Here is a 14,271-nt window from a genome sequence, read left to right on the forward strand (position 1 = left end):
CCCACGTGTGTGGGTTAGATGAGAATACCCCCATAGGCTCATATATGTGAATGCTTGTTCAACAGTTGGTGGAACTGTTTGGGAAGAATTAGGAGGTGTGACCTTGTTGGAATAGGTGTGTCACTGGGGATGGTCTTTGAGGTTTCAAAAGCCTACATCATTCCCAATTCTTCTTCTTCTTCTTTTTCTCTGCATCCCCAGGAAGACAGTGCAAAGACAAGCCCCTGGCACCCACCTGCAGCTCTCAGCACTGGGGAGAGTGGCCAAAGTCTGGGCCACCGCTAGCAGCAGCAACAACCCCGTCCACAGTGCCTCCTAGTATGGGTAGAGTGAGAGCCAGAGAGAGGCCTCTCCCTTCGTGCATCCACGTGGAGGTTCTGAAAGCAGAGGAACCCAGCACCGTAGAAGAGCCTAAGCAGCCGCACCAGTAAAAAATTCGGGGGCCACAGGGTCGTAGAGTGCGCACACAACTGTTCTCCTTAGGACTCTAAGGGCCATGCCACACTGCCCACAGTCTCCTGCTCCTAGCTGACTCCCGATTATCTTAAGGGCGGGGCAAAGGACAGGGTGCTGAATCGCCCAGTGAGCCTGGCTTCCTTATTTCTTTCCTCTGCTAATAGGTGTCTCCCAAACCATCCAATCTCAACAGAATACTAATCAGTGAGCAAGAGACCACCCATATTACAAAAGGGCTAAAGAGTGAGTGAGAGCCCTTGGCCAATGAGATGACAGCGCCCTGTGTGAGTGTTGGTGCCACTGCCTGGTGACGTAAGGGGAAGCCCTAACGATGGCCAAACCAACAAGCTCATGGTGCACAACCAAAATTGCTTTTAGATGTTTTAAACAGGTTATCTGTGATGTACACCTTTAATCTAGAGGCAGACGTGTGAAGATCTCTATGAGTTCAAGGACAGCCTGGTCCGCATAGGGAATCCAGAACAACCAGGACTACATAGAGAGACACTGCCTCAAACAAACAAACAAATAGGTTATGATGAAGGAAAGAATAACATCACTCTGTTCAAGCTGGGACTATAGCCACATACCCCTACGACCTGTTGGATGCAATATAGCCTTAATTGCATGTGATGTCTGGGAGGCAGCAGAGGGTACAGGCTGGGGTAGGAGGTCCATTTAGGTGACTACTGGGAAGACCTCCCCCTTGACGGGTAGAGGTTTTTCAGTGTGGCTTTTTGGGGAGGAGCTCCCACAGCCCCTAAGAAACCCCTTGGCTATGCTCCGCAAGGAAGCCCAATAAACTCACTGGTTCCCCAAACTGCACTTTGGTGGAATGGCGCCTTCCTTTGTCCCTGGGACCTTAGATGATATTTGCACCTCCTCCTGGGAAGGAATTTCAGCAGCTCAGGTAAGAGATTACATTGTGATTAACATTTGAACTCCGCCTCGTGAAAGACTAAATCAAAACCACTCACCTAAAGGGCTCCTAGACCGGAGGCGCCCAGAGAGCAAAGGGAAACACCTTGGTTATTTTGAGCCATTTTGTATGATCTGTTACACGTCAGTGGATAACTAAGTGTTGAACCTGGAACCTGGGATCAGAGATGAATCACCTTACAAAAATGCACTCATGATCATAAAATTTACTGCTCTTCTAATGAATGAGAAGCAGCCACCATAAGAATAATGGCCCGCTGAGGGCTGTAATAGAGGCCAACAGTTTGCAAGTTTGTGGCGCTGTCCTGTAGCATAATTAACACCCTACAACAGTGGGTCTCAACTTCCTAACGCTGCGACCCTTTAATACGGCTCCTCATGGTGCGGGGACCCCAGCCGTAAAATTATTTTCATTGCTACTTCATAACTGTAATTTAGCTAGTGTTGTGAATTGTAATGTAAGTATCTGATAATCAGGACATCTGATATGTGACCCTGATTTGGCCCCAGAGGTTGAGAACCACCGCCTTTCTCCCAAAGCCAGAGTGTAGAGCTGTAGGGATGGCCAGAACAGAGATAAAATTGTCCTGTTTGGGTGTTATATAGGCTAGCTTATTTCAGAAGTAAAGTTTGGTATATTTTAGACTTATCCAAAAGCAGTGACTGCTTTAAACAAAATACCCTCTGTTACTCGAATTTATATAGAATACTTCAGAAATTAAAATCTCTAGTAGTTAACACATTTACCATGTATCATGATGAGGGTTACAGGAAATATCTCAACAAACAATATCATTCAAAATCTTGGCTTATAAAATATATCTTATGAATGATTATGAATATAAAAAACTGTTTATATGTGTTTTTTAAAATAATATGTTGGGGCTGGAGAGATGGCTCAGTGGTTAAGAGCACTGACTGCTCTTCCAGAGGACCCGGGTTCAATTCCCAGCACCCACATGGCAGCTCACAACTGTCTGAAAATGCAGTTCCATGAGATCTGACATCTTCACACCAATGTACATAAAATAAAGTTAAATAAATCATTAAAAAGAAAAAATTAAAAAAAATAAAAAATAAAATAATAAAATAATATGTTGCTTTAAATGTTTAAAAATAATATGTTTAAACATTTAAAAAAACATAATGTAGTTAGTACCACACTGACTTGTAAGTGCTCATGTAAATTCAGGTTGTTAACTTGACCCAGCTTCCTTTTGGCTGACAATAAAACTAAAATTTTGTTTGGCAGAAGTGGTGCACGCCTTTAACCCTAGTACTTGGGAGGCAAAGGTGGGGGAATCTCTGTGAGTTTAAGGCCAGTGTGGTCTACAGAGTGAGTTCCAGGGCAGGATCCAAAGCTACAGAGAAGCCTTGTCTCAAAACAAAACAACAAAAAACCCTAAAATTTTAAGGAACGAAACAATAACAAACTACAAAAAGGGCATATTTAACCAATGCGATAATATTGTTAAATCAAATAGAGATAGCTAATAAGCATGGGTTTTTTTTGGGGGGGGGGGACATTAAGTCTATTTCTAAGGGCAAGAACTCCGTCCAGACGCTTTCTCTTTGCCCCTTGCCAACTCCAGTTCTGCAGCTCGGCCCTTGCCGCTTGAGGCACAGAGTAACTTTAAGAGACCATTGCTCCTACTCCTAGTCCAGGATGCATTTTTCTCCTATTGGATACTTGCCAGCCTTTGAGATACCACTCTTTATTCCAAAGATTAGCAGACGACTTATGTCTCAGAATAGCTGAGATCAACAAAAGAACCAACAACGAATGCCGGAGGAAACGTAGAGAACACAGAACCCTTGTTCACCGCGGGTGGAGCTGCAAGCTGGATCAGCTCCTCTGGAAGTGGATGTGAAGAATTCTGAGAAAGCTAACAGGTCTACCGCACGACCCTGCCACGCCGCTCTCGGGCTGCGCGGAGACCTCCACATCCTGCTTCACAGACACTCACTCCGCTGCGTTCATGACCGCCTTAGCCATAGCCGGGGAATGGAAACAGCCGACGTTTCCACAGAGATGGAAGACCAGGAGACGAGCTGCACCAGTGGACTTGGGGCTTTCCCTGGTGTCCAGAAAAGGGACACAGAAAGGACAGTAGAAAATTTATGCTTTCTGAGGCAGGAAGTGGGCAGGCCCGGCAGGTGTAATCAGCACCTGCAGGACGGCAGAGACCCCTGGGTTATATAAGTCATCTCTCTTTAAGGGGATCGTTTTCCCTGTCATCCTCCGTTACCTCTTCAGGTATATCATGTTTCCGTTCCCTGTCTGGCTCCCAGCTGTTCCCTTCAAGATGCTATACAGAATTTTTTTTTTCCTATCGCAGGAGGTCTTTGACCCTGACAGGGCAAGGGTCACTTCTGCTGTCTTCGTCTAAGGGCCCCACCGACCAGGGGCCAGGCCACTTCTAAAGAGAGTCAGAGGATGTCACTGTGTTTTCAGTCCTGCCTCGCTGGGTCTTCAGACTTGGGAGGCCCCATGATCTGTACCAGAAAGGAACTTCCTAGCTATGCACCATGCCATTGTGCCGAAAGATGCTGACACTCATTAAGCCCCCTGGGTGTCCGGCAGGAGACTACACATCCACGTTTGTGTTCCCTTTCTCCTCGTCATCTAGCATTGGCCATTTCAGCATGATGAAATTACAAAGCTGTCATTAAAAATATCCAAACAAGTGATGGGGGAGCGAATTTTCCAGACAGCCCACAGCTCACACACCTCCCCAGAATGGTTCAGATGCTGAAAACATGGCTCAGGGTTTCAAGTCTTTGTCATTTCCCAGTGCTTAACCTAGGCTTCTTGTTTTCTCTGTGGTCAGCTGTCGTGCCCCCGCCCCCATGCCATGCTCCAAGCCATGTCATAACTGAATTGTCACGTGTGAGAGTTTCTGGGTCTGGCCAGTAACAGAATTAAAAGACAGGAGCAAATCAGAGTGTGATGGTTAGCGTGGAGAAAATATCGGGCACAGCGAGCAAAATTAGACAGTGAAGACAGCGCTTTATTAGAGGTAAGAACAGAGAGAGAGAGAGAGAGAGAGAGAGAGAGAGAGAGAGAGAGAGCAGGACACAAAGACAGAAAGACCCTACACAAAGTAGGGGGAAGGTTTGGTGGCCCTAGGATCCAGACTCTTCTCAAGGGTTGGGTTTTGTTTCTGTTGTTGCTGCTGATGCTGTTTTTGTTTTTAAGTCCTTGAAGGATCTTCTCGCAAACTAGGGTCAGTCTGAACAGACTCAGGTCGGCTCACACCATGATGCAAACATGCCTTGGTGCTGTCTTGAAGACCTCTGGTTGGTCCATGAGCAGGAGGGCCCTACCAGTGGGAGAGAAGCCTGCCAGACCTTTGCTTTCCCCTGCCAGGCTCCTGCCTCAGGAGGAAGCAGCCGGCCACCTTGGAAGCCTGCCATCTTTGTTCCCCAGACGTGTCGGCTCTCCCTATCTGCCTGCCTGTCAGGGAATTTGTCTGACTCCTCTTCCCTCACTGTTCTCTAACTAGAGAGCATCCAAAGTCTTCGGGGCTGAGGCTTTTAGCTTTGCCAGGGGCTGGAGTGTCCTTGGTGACAACCTGTGCTTCCCCAGGTCTTGAGTATTGTCTTTCAACAACAGGACTCTTTTAGTCAGGGTTCCTAATGCTGGAATGAAACCCCATGACCAGAAGCAGCTTGGGGAGGAAAAGGTTTATTCACTCACAGTGTCATAAAACAGTTCATCATCAAACAGAACGAGGATAGGAACTCAAGCAGAGTAGGAACTGGGATGTGGGAGGCCATGGAGAGGCACTGGAGGTTGATTCTGGTGATAAAAGATGTCTAGTTAGGGCATTGTTTTCCCAATTATTTGGTGACTTCATTTAGATTTCCTTTGCACAGCCAGGCAGTGGTGGAGCATGCCTTTAATCCCAGCACTCGAGAGGCAGAAGCAGGTGGATCTCTGTTAGTTTGAGGTCAGCCTGGTCTACAAGAGCTAGTTCCAGGACAAGCTCCAAAGCCACAGAGAAACCCTGTCTTGAAAAACCAAAAGCCAAAACAAAACAAAAAAAGATTTTCTTTGCATGTGTATATATATTTTAAGAAGCTTCTACGGTAGTGGGCTTCCATATGACCCCTCAGGTGGGCCTTAGTGTTCTGTCTCCCTTCCCTTCCCTGCTCCCTAGTCTCTTACCTGATAGCTAACCTCCACAGTTATATGGATTGTAACCTGCTTATAGAAGACTTTACAGATAACGTCCACATGTAAATGAGTACTGACCATGTATGTCCCTTGGGTCTGGGCTACTCAGAATGATTTTTTTTCTCCTTTCATCCATTTACCTGTAGATTTCATGATTTTTTTTGAATAGCTGAGCAATATTCCATTCTGTAAATGTACCATGTTTTCATTATCCATTCCTCAATTAATAAACATCAAGGCTGTTTCTAATTCATGGCTATTAAGCATAGAGCAGCAATGAACATGGGTGGCCACGTATCTCTGAAGGAGGATCTGGAGTCCTTTGTGCATTTGTGTATCTGGCCAAGAATGCTATGGCTGGATCTTGAGGCAGATGTATTCCCGGCTTCCTAGGGAACTGCCACACCGATCTCCACAGTGAATATAACCGTTTTCACTCCCACCAGCAATGCACACTTATTTCTCTATCTCCACACATGCCTCTGCTCTAAGTTGTGACTCACAGGCATAGAACCAAGAGCTGTTCCTGGCTCGCTGGAACCCCACACCAGGGCACAGGACAGGGTAGCGTGGGACGCTAGTGTCAGGATGACCCCTCCCCAGGTCCAGCATCATCAGGCTAGGAAGCATGTACAGAAACAGACTTGCTGGACCTGGAAGAGGGTCTTCCTCTAAAAGCGACCCTCCTCTGCCCTCCTCTGAAAAGACGGGCATCATGCGCACTGTCAAAGCAGAGGCAGGTAAGGAGGGCTGTTCTGAGACAGCATCTGTGATCAAGGAAGGAGCCAACAGTGATTGTGCTGGGTGCTGTCACCTGTGCGGAGAGGCTGGGATGCAGGTCATTGCAACTCAGCTTGGGTCTGTGAAATGACGGCAGGAGGTCCTAGAAAGAAGCCACATGGTCCCCAGACCAGGGAAAGATGCAAGGGAAAAGCATGGGGACTGGAAGGGGGTTTCCAAAGTGTATACTTCCTGTGGTTTAAAATTTAGAACTGGGGAGCTGGGGAGATGGCCCCATAAGTGAGAGCACTTGCTGCTCTTGCAGAGAACCTGGGCTCAGTTCCAGCACCCACAGTTATCTGTACCTCCAATTCCAGGGGACGTAACACCCTCTTCTGACTTCCACAGGCACCAGCGTGCACACGCACACACACACATACACACAAATTAAAATAAATTTAAAAATAAGGATACAAACAGTCTTTTGAGATTCATTAGGGTATGTTCATGCTTTTTTTAAATGCCTGTGAATTCATATATATTAATCAATGATCAGCCATCTTGGAACTTTTTCTGAGTGTTGATAATGGCTTTCTCACTGATGACCTTGTACTTCTCAGAAACATTACCTCTCATACCATCTGCACATAAAAATGATTTATCTTGTCTGTTTGTATGTCTCTGTATCAGGGAGAACTGGCTAAAACCTCCAATGTAACTCTATGAGATAGACTAGGGCCACATGCTGAGTTCTAATTCATGAAGAGTCACAGGGCTTCCTCCATTCTGACTGCAGTTCTGTTCTGTGTAGGTCCCCAGTCAACAGGCAGCGAAACGAAAGACGGTGTTTCTGCGACCTCTTCTGGCGAAAGGTTTGTCCTGGGGGAATGAAATGTGCATTGCAGGTATGGTACGCCACCTTGTGGAAATAAGAGTGTAGTGCACCTCAGCGGCGTCTTCTGCCATAGTTACCCTGGTCTTTCCAAAACTGGCAGCCAGGGTGGACATGGTCACCCTCAACACAAACACAGTTCTTCTCTCTCCACCTCAGTGGGAAGTATCTGGGGAAGAGGAAATCCAGAGCTAGCCAGGCAAGAAGAGTGCACTCCCTCTCCAGCGAGAGCCACGCTCACCTCTCCCCTTGGCGAAAGTCCCATGACAAGGCTACAGAACCCCAGGGCACTGATGGTGCTGATGTCATTGGAGAACTCGGGTGGGTCAGTGTCTTCTGTCTAATCTGCCTTCGTTAGGGTTACTGTTGCCGTGAAGAAACATAGCCAAAGCAAATTGGAGAGGACAGGGTTTATTTGGCTCACATCTACATCACTGTTCGTGGTGGTCGGGACAGGAACCGAAGCAGGGCGGGAACCTGGAGGCAGGAACTGATGCACCGGCCATGAAGGGGCGTTGCTTACTGCCTTGTTCCTCATGGTTCCTCATGGCTTGCTCAACCTGCTTTCTTATAGAGCCCAGGACCACCAGCCGAGGGGTTATCCCCTTCCACAATGGGGGCCAGGCCTTCCTTGATCAACCACTAATTAAGAAAACGACCTACCAGCTTGTCTGCTTATAGCCTGATCTTCTGGAGGTATTTTCCCAGTGGAGTTCCCTCCTCTCGAACGGCTATAACTTAGGTCAGGTTGACATAAAACTAGCCAGCACATAGTCCAATGGGACATTGGCCTCCAAGCGCCCAGTTAAAAGTTCTCTCATCGGATAGCATGATAAAATTAAATCATCATCCTCATTCCCATGAAGGAATGACGTGTGCTGTAATCAGTGGTTGTGGGACTCCAAGAAACCTCTACCTGGCATGACAGAGCACATCTCTAGTCCCAGCCCTTGAGGAGGAGGGCAGGGGCAAGCAGATCTTTGGGAGACAGAGGCCAGCCCTGGTTTACATAGAGAGGTCCAGGCCAGCCGTAGTAAGATCCCATCTTAGCACAAACAGAAACAGGCTCCCTCTGTCCCGGAGAGCCTTTTTCAGTAAAGTGGCACCACAGGCGAGTTTGTCATGCCGACATCATGAAGAGCTCTGGGTGCAGAGTGTAAGGCCGAACTTCATCATGCTAAGAGAAGATTCTTAATGAATTCGGAAACCTAGCAACAACGTGCTCCAGACAGAGCCAAAGAACATCCCCAGAAATCAGTTATAACCTACTTTAACGGGAATTGGCTAAAGTACTAATACAAAAGTGTCAAGGCCACAAAGTGATGGTTTTAGATGCAGCACTCTGTGAGCCACATTAATAGAATTTATAATAATATGAGGAGGAATAAGAAAATTATCAAATTGCCCCATTCTGCTAAGAAACAACTGTATACATCTACCCCAATATCTTCCTATATAAAGACACTAACATGTTCCCATTATTGACAACATGGCTACATGTGTCTTAAGACACCAAAAGTACACGGGACCATGACATGGATTCATCAGGACACAAACAGACACCAGCCTACTGCAGCCTTTCTCCCAAATCAAGGATGCACACCACCACAGAAGGAGGAAAAACAGACTTCAGTCTGGTTGGTTTTATGGTTATTTATACAGGAAGAGTAAGTCCTCTTAGGTCAGGGTGAATGACTGCAGTTTCCCAACAAACGATTTTTATTTCGTAAATGAGGGCATTTCTGTGGTGTCAGGCTGTGAGTACTTCTTATTGGCTGCATAATTCTGCCATTCTGTGGCTCTGGTTGGGTAAACTCCGAGTTTTCTGTTGAGGGAATGACTTTGGATCTTGGTTGGAACTGGGATCTATATCTAGCCTCTCTCTCTCTCTCTCTCTCTCTCTCTCTCTCTCTCTCTCAAGCAACTGATGACATTTAACAAAAAGGATGGACAGCAGGTGGCACACCAGTCTCCTGTGTGTCTCCTCATTTCCTCAGGACAAATGCATAATGATTCGTGTTTTGGAAGAGGACGCCCAAACACCACCTTTGGTTTTCCACCATTTCATCTAAGGTTTCTTCAATATCTGTTAATTTCTGCTTTTATTTTTATTACTTCTTGCTATCTAGTGGTTTTGGATCTCTCTGTGTAGTCCTCACTTACCTAGAATTCATTGGGTAATCCTGGCTGGCCTCCACACGCTAACCATTGTGATGGTCTCTGAGTTTTCCAGGCAAATTGTGCATGTGAGTCTTCCATGTTGGGCTGCGGTCGTCATTAGGTTGGAGGTATCAAATTGTTTTCCGGGGAATGTAGAATGGCTGAAACCGGCTGGTCCATTGGTCACCAAGTCTGAATAATGGTCATCGGTGTCCTGGTGTGTTAGTCATCCTGGCAATCAGGAAAGTATAGTAGATCACAGAGCTCTGGGGTCAGACAGGGGTTTGGTGTTGTGAGCTCCTGCTTATTCGATTACTTGAGCGATTAACTTCGTCTTCTGGAAGTTAATCCTTAAGCCTCCCCCCCCCCCTTAAATCCTGTTTTTGCGAGACACCTGCTGCTGTCTCTGATCACCCAGAGGCAGCACCGCATCCCCCACCCCCACCCCCAAACCAGGCAGCATGGCATCGTCCTCCCCCTCCCTCCAGGATAATAAAATCTCCTTCATGTTGAGAATCTGGTGTCTGGAGTGTGTTCTGTGCCAACCCCGAGCCCCCTTCAGTAAGCCTGTTCTCCTCTTGAAAACGTTGCCTTGGTTGAACTTCTGAAAAACCCAGCTACTAAGCTATGAGACATGAGTGTTCAAGAGATCATTATTTCCTAATTAGAAATTAATTTACCAAGGCAGGCGAAGAATCAAAAGTGCAGTTGTGTTTTGGGGATGGGGTTGGAAAGAGAGACCTCACTCTCTCTAAATTTGCATTTGCCTCCTTTGGACTTTTGCCATATGCGTTTGATGCCCATTCAAAACACCCTGGACAATTTAAAGGCTCTGCAGAATGCTCGTATTATGGTATTTCTATGCTACACGCAGTCAGGGAGGCCGGCTGCTTTCTTTTCCAGGGTTACTCACTGAAAAGCCTTACTTCCCATTCATTTTCTTAATCCTGCTTTAAAATGCTGCAGTTTCTATACTATATTTTAAATAGAATTAGAATAGTGTAAAGAGATCGAGCCTGTTAAATTTCATTCCTTCTAAATGTGTGTTCAGTTCGACAGCATTTTTTTTATCTTTGTGTGTGTGTGTGTGTGTGTGTGTGTATGAGTATGTGCGTGTGTGTTCCTACATTCATTTCTTAAATCTTCCCGCTGCTTCTTTCTGTTTCTTCTGTGCTTGGCATTCCATGTGGTCATTTTCACTAGACTCTAAGTCAGGTGTGTAGGCACTTTTAACTACGCTCTCTGCACACCTGCCTCATGACAATAACGGGAATGTTCTCTGGAAACATGGAAAGGGAGTGGGGCTTGACTGTTGAAGAAAGCCACTTGCTGGTTCCCGGTTGCTCAGTTCCAAAATAACCACATTGAAACTGTAGTAATTAAATCACTTCTTGGCCCGTTAACTCTTGAACGTTTGGTGAGCCTCCTGAGTACTGGGATTACAAGAATGTGCCACTGTGCACAGGCTATTTTATAGCGCTATTCCTTATAAATTTTATTTAATTTTCTTTTATGTGTGTTGGCGTTTTGTCTGAATTCATGCCTATGTGAGGGTGTCCAATCCCTTGGTGCTGTAGTTTGACAGTCGTGAACCGCTGTGTGGTTGCTGGGAATTGAACTGGAGTCCTCTGGAAGAGCAGCCCCCCACTCTTAACCACTGAGCCATTTCTCCTGCATTTTGGAAAATCGCAGAGGCCAACACATCCAGAGTGCAATGGATAAGCCTAGCTGTAAGAAAACCTCCTTCGTGATCATGGTGTCTCCCCTGCCAGGTAAGTATGCTATTTTTTTCTTTTTCTTTTTTTTTTTAGATTTATTTATTTATTATGTATACAACATTCTACCTCCATGCATCCCTGCAGGCCAGAAGAGGGCACCAGATCTCATTACAGATGGTTGTGAGCCACCATGTGGTTGCTGGGAATTGAACTCAGGACCTCTGGAAGAGCAGCCAGTGCCCTCAACCACTGAGCCATCTCTCCAGCCCTAAGTATGCTATTTTTAAAATATGTGTGGGATATGTAAATTTTAGGAAAAGAGAAGCCTTTTTTTCCTATTGTACAGCTTGTCTTTACATTAATCACCACTAGGTGGCAGTAATGCCTCCCTAGGCAATAAGAGGCTTGAAGACATTTGGGAAAATAGGAGCTCAAAGAACTTGAGGTCAAATGGTTAAGCTTACTGGTTGAGGCTAAAGAACGTGAGTTATCAAACCAGCTGAATGGCGAGACTGAAACAAAAGGGAGGACATGATTACTCCGAAGGGGTGAAAGTGAAGGTTTATTATAGATACGAGGAAGAACACAGACAGAGGCAGAGGAATCTGGAAGAGTTCACAGTGAACGGGACTGGCTGACTGAGCCGGACCATGCCAGGAGAACGGGAGCGGGAAAGGGAGAGAGGGAACCAGGAGCAACAGCAGCCAAGAGGGTCAGAGAGCAAAAGGGCCGAGTAGCCAAAATGTTTGTGTTACATAGGGAAGAGCATCTGAGGGGGGGCAACCCAGCCCCTGGGCCGGGGAAGTTTAGGGTAGGGGACAGGGAATGCCATCCAGGAGGACTCTGAAACAGGCAGGGGCTAAGAACAGCACACATGGGCTTATGTCTTCCCCATCTGGTCCTCCCTGAGTCCTAGGGAAGTTAGAAAAGCTATTCTTAATGTTCTGGAGCATGTAGTACCTGTTTGTCTCACTTCTGATTGGTTTCCTGCAGGGTACAGTTTGTGGTTTTCCTGGTTATTGTAATGGTGAGGCCTGGTCCAAGTGTGGTCAGCCTGCAGCCTGTCATGGCCTCACTGATGCTAAGTTAGGCCTCTTCACAGACCACATCTGGCCACCAAAGGCCAACACTGTCCTATGTGGTAGCTGAAGATTTAATGTTGTCCCATATTGACAGCAAAAGTCCTACAACCACTGCCCCCAATGGGGCCATCAAGACCACCCGAGTCTAAGGCAACCATGTAGGTAATGGGTCTCTGTCAATTTAACTGATACACAGGCCATTCAGAGTATGGTTCCTGCCACAATTTATCCTTTTCAGTTCTTTGGTTGGGTTGATGGCTAACTATAACTTCATCAATGCAGCAACTACCACACATTAAAAAAAAAAAACAGGCCTTACTTTTCTAGAGCTTTTAGGTCACTTGATAAAAAAAGAAAAACTCACAGACAGCTTTGCATTACTACCAGGCTCCATATTAAAGGTAAAGAGGTTTCAGATATAACTTTTACTATTTAAGGAACTTGTTTTGCAAATACTGTTACAACAATGGCATTGAAGGACGTGGTGGCACACGCCCTTAATCTCAGCATTTGGGAGCCAGAGGCAGGTGGATCTCTATGAGTTCGAGGCCAGTTTGGTCTACAGAGTGAGTTCCAGGACTCTGTTACACAGAGAAAAACCAGTCTCAGGAAAAAAAAAAAAAACTACTCCTCCCTCCCACAAAACACAAACAAAAAGCAAAACAACGGTATTGTAAGCTTCATGGAGTGAAAAAAAAAAACCCATAAGACTTGGATCCACCTCTCACAGGTCAAATGGACTCCAGATAAATGCCCTGTCAATCAAAAGTCTAAGGTCCCCTGCTTCCTGTGATTCCAGCGGTGGGGAAGCTCCACATCTAAGTTTCCCTTTAATTCATTCACTTTAACTGCTGTCCCTGTGTGGATCTGTCTTGGCAGAGTTCCACTAAGCTGGTAGACACCATCCAGAAATCACCTTCGAACTCACAACACCTCCAAATGCGATCTACATCACCCAGGTAGTCCTATGAAACTGGAACCCCGAACTTGCTGAAAGCTGATGCGAACCAGTCTAGTCCATGTGGTTGCTCCCTGTCTCTTCAGCTGGGTCAGCAAACCGGAGGCTTCTGATGAATGCCCCATTGCCCACATGCCCTCCTGGTTGTTGGCTGATATTCCAGCATTCCTGGGCCCTGAAAAGGCCATCCTAGTTTCAGCCGGAGGTAGTTACAGAGGAGAATACATCACCCCTTGTCTTCAACAAAGGGCTGGAATATTAGGTCTAAGGAAATTTGCTGGTAAAGGGGACAAAATGGCTACCTATAAGTATACCAAGATTTTGAGACATTAACATTTGTTCTTTTTATGCCAACCAAAAGGTACAATTTGTAGATGAGCAATGCATCAAAAGATTTTTGTTTCCCCCCAGATAAAGAATGCTTAGACCCTATCAAGGGTTTGCCAGGGACACATAAGACAAGGAGGAAATGAAGAAACAGGCTGTCTCCATCTTAGGCTTAAAAGTCATCTAATTGTAAAGGCAAACTAGGTTCACGCCTGCTTATGATTAAACCTCTCTTTCTCAAAGATAGGACTATGTTCTGCCTGTAACTTTTTTCTTCAGTTTCTTGAGACAGGGTTTCTCTGTGCAACTGCTGTGGCTGTCCTGAAACTCACTCTTGTAGACCAGGTTGACCAGGTTGGCCTTGGATTTAAGAAGATCCGGAGACCCGCCTGCCTCTGCCTGGATTAAAGTGCCGGGATTAAAGGCGTGAGTCCCCACCACCGGGCCACACCTTAACTACAAATGGCTCTGTATGCCTGTTCCAGGAATGGCCATCATGTCTTTCTTTCTTTCTTTCTTTCTTTCTTTCTTTCTTTCTTTCTTTCTTTCTTTCTTTTTTTTTTTTTTTTGAGAAAGGGTTTCTCTATAGCCTTGGTGCCTGTCCTGGAACTAGCTATTGTAGACCAGGCTGGCCTCGAACTCACAGAGATCCACCTGCCTCTGCCTCCCGAGTGCTGGGATTAAAGGCGTGTGCCACCACCGCCCAGCTCGATCAAGTCTTTCTTTCATGGTTTATAACCATGTTGCACCCCCATCTTATCTACTACTTTCTCTGCTCTGGACTCTTCCAGATGCATCTGGATGTTTTCATCTTCCTATCTACAATAAAAGAACCTGCT

The 14,271-nt window shown here is 46.1% G+C and overlaps 1 non-coding gene across 1 annotated transcript; it reads right to left on the reverse strand.

The window, feature by feature from the left end:
• Positions 1 to 10,965: 10,965 nt before the first annotated feature.
• Positions 10,966 to 11,127, reverse strand: LOC126504731 (U1 spliceosomal RNA). Its single transcript, XR_007592702.1, has one exon. It is a non-coding gene; the product is annotated as a U1 spliceosomal RNA (small nuclear RNA).
• Between the last annotated feature and the right edge of the window lie 3,144 nt (positions 11,128 to 14,271).

Source organism: Alexandromys fortis, unplaced genomic scaffold (assembly GCF_014885135.2).
Source record: "Alexandromys fortis isolate MF-2015 unplaced genomic scaffold, M_Fortis_MF-2015_v1.1 scaffold_12, whole genome shotgun sequence".
Lineage (NCBI taxonomy): Eukaryota > Metazoa > Chordata > Mammalia > Rodentia > Cricetidae > Alexandromys > Alexandromys fortis.